Source organism: Centruroides vittatus, unplaced genomic scaffold (genome assembly GCF_030686945.1).
Source record: "Centruroides vittatus isolate TY-2023 unplaced genomic scaffold, ASM3068694v2 scaffold_2520, whole genome shotgun sequence".
In the NCBI taxonomy this organism is placed as follows: domain Eukaryota; kingdom Metazoa; phylum Arthropoda; class Arachnida; order Scorpiones; family Buthidae; genus Centruroides; species Centruroides vittatus.
Window position 1 is genome coordinate 1,184,800 of NW_027122689.1, and position 3,116 is coordinate 1,187,915.

Sequence of the window (3,116 nt, forward strand, 5' to 3'; positions counted from 1 at the left end):
ATTGACTGTGGATGAAAAGAAATTAAAACACAGAAAGTTTTCACTCGAGTTTATAATTTCTTTACGGACTGTATTTCGGCCGGAAGTTGCCAATTTTATGAATCTGGACTTTTTCGTCCGTCTTAATCTCTTTCCCACTTTGACAAAATACATTAACCTTACAACTGTGTTTTCGAAGAGAGGAAAAAGGAAAGACAAAAACGTAAACGAGTGATGGTGGATTCGGACCTCGCATCGTCCTTGTCGGTATTCTTGTTTAGTAATGAGTTAAGTTAGTATAACTAGTTTTAAGTTAGTAATAGCGAGTTTGCGCACGACACGCGTTACGTTATAAAAAAAAGTCCGTTATAACTTTATGCCTAACGTGCCAGTATAAGCGTAAGAAAAGTTTCGCATTAGAACTTTATAAAATTGCGGCACCCGTCGTATTTGACGACGATTTATCAACGTCGTCCGCGCATGCAAATAAGAGCATGACGGGTGTAATGTTTTTGCTTCGTACGTGTGTTTGCAATTTTGCTTCTAGTTATCATCCGCTAATTACAATCCGCATAAAAAACTCGCTATTTTACGGCTGTTTTATATAACGATGGCCAATGTCGCCATCTGTTTTATATATAAATCGTAAAAATTCGTCCCGATCTCCCAAAAGTAGAAATCATTCGGATATACTATAGATTACTCCCTATGGAATTTCGGGATTTTGAGTATATATTTGAACTCGGGGGACCGAAACTCGTCTCGGTCCTCTCAGTTCAAGTATACTCGAATTCCCGAAATTCAATAGGGAGTAATCTATAGTACAGCCAATAATTCACCCAAAAGAACAATATGCAGCTTTCTTAAATTCTTAATTCTGATTATTCCGCCACGGCTACGAACGCGGAACCGTGGCAGAATATTCGTTGTTTTATGCCTAGACAGTTGAATCTGTTTATTATTTTTAAATAAATCCCGAGGTTTAAATTTTGTTATCGACCACTGATGACAAAGCGTACCCTGGATCGGATTAGAAAATTCAAAATTTCGTTACATTTTTACCACAACGGGCTTGGATGCCCAACGCCATCTAACGTCATACGTTTATAATTATAACGTAACGTACGGTAGGTCGTGCGCAAACTCGCTAATAAGTTAATTTTAAGTTACTTACCGGTATATTTGCAGTTTCTCCTAGTTGTTTCGGTTAGGTTATTCCGCTTCTTATAAGGCTGTCTAACTTCGTTTCTGTATTATTTCGGTATTAGTTCGAAGCTTTTGCTTTAGTTTTAAGCATTCGACTTTACTTGTCTAGCTTTGTATAGCTACACTACTTATTGGCGTGTGCTATAACTCTGGTTTTCTTTTAGACCCGCGGCCTGGCATTCCAAAAACTGCGCGCCAACATTAACCGTAGAGAGAGTAGTAACTTTACGTACGCCTCTCACGGGGATCCTTCTTTTCTCTTCTTTCTATCTTTTCGCCCTCCTCCCATCTTCCCTTTCCTTCTTTCGCTAGCTAAATACTTTGTATACGGCCGTTGTCTTTCGTTAAGTAAATAAAATAAATAACGAGTAAGATTGTCATTAAGTTCGATCCTACTCGAGATCCCCTTTATCTCCCCACCCCTCGACCTTTAACCATCGAACTTTAACGACACGGATCCCCTAATACGCAAACCTCCCCATAAAATTTTATAAATTTTCGACTTGAAAGTGGGTGAACAAAATCGTGTCCCACAAACAAACATAAATGCAGAAAAATACCCCGAATTTTTTTCGTTTCTCGAGTCTAATAATGTAAAAGTCTCGGGAAATCATTTTTCGACCCATCGCCATACTTTCCATCGTTGTATAAAACAGCCACGAAAGTAAAAATGTTTAAATTTCAAAAACACTACGACACTAGCGCAAAGTTAACATTATGTACGGCCGTAACCAGATGTTATTAAAAACTAACTTCTATATTATTATTAATTATTATAAAAAGACAAAAAAGAAGACTTAATTTGGAGGATAGAGACTCTCTCGCGTTCCGCGCTCCAAACATTAATAACGTCGATGCCCCTTACGAGTTTTCGCGTAACATTTCGTTTCTTAATCTTTACCTCATCGATATTTTTCCGTCTTAAGTTATAACGGCGGGGAAAATAAAATTGTTAGACTTTTTCCCACTCGTGTATGTAAACGAGTTATTTGTAGACCAGATACTTATACGTTTCACGCGTTTTACGACATAATCGGAACGTCGTCGTAAGTCGAAGTGGGTATTTCTTAGACGAGAAGGGCGACCCCGAGTCTCCTCCGGAAAGAGTCGTAACTAAGTAACGACCCACCGAAACGTCCGAAAAAATAGGCCACTTTATAAATCGCGGGGTATAAATTTTATACTCGACGGGTGCCGCGGCGGGTACGAGGACGTCGGCGTAACGATTAACGAGTTACCCGTTTGCAAATAATGGGAAAGACAGAAGTTACGCTAAGAGAGTAACGAATATTTGCATAGATTTTCGGAGAATGCGGAAGCAATTTCGTTCCGTTCGGGAAGAAGCGCCGAAATGGCGGACCGCTCCTTTCGTTTCAATTTTTCGTCCGCCATTTCGGCATTCGAGAATTTTTTGAAATTTCGAGAAAAGGAATGCGACGACGTAAGATTGCGAGAGTAACGAATCGACGAGTTCTGATCAAATTCTCTCTCCCCCTTCCGTTCGCGAGTTTTAAAACTCGGAGTGCTTCACCCCGTTTGAAGAAAATTCACGGAATTTCCCGAAAGTGGAAATCGTTCACCCGACAGAATAATAAGCAGCTTTCTTACATTTTTAATTCCGATTATTCCGTTAAGCGTGAAATTATCTCCGTTTTCGTTTCCGTCCGAACGAAATTTCACTAGTCCCGATTAAAAGCGATATTCTGCCTGTAAAAAATCCCCGGAACGGGGCGAAATTTTTCCAAAAAGCGAATTTATTTGTATAGGGAACGAAATTTCCCTTATCTCGTTTATTAGCGCAACCTTTAAACGGGTTTTTCCCGTATCCGTCGGGAAATTAATCCGATTAAAAAGAGTAATCGAAGATGTCCGGTGAACTTTTCCGAGCTCCCGAGCTTCCCGCCGTTCGAGAGGTTAGGAAACTCGGGAAG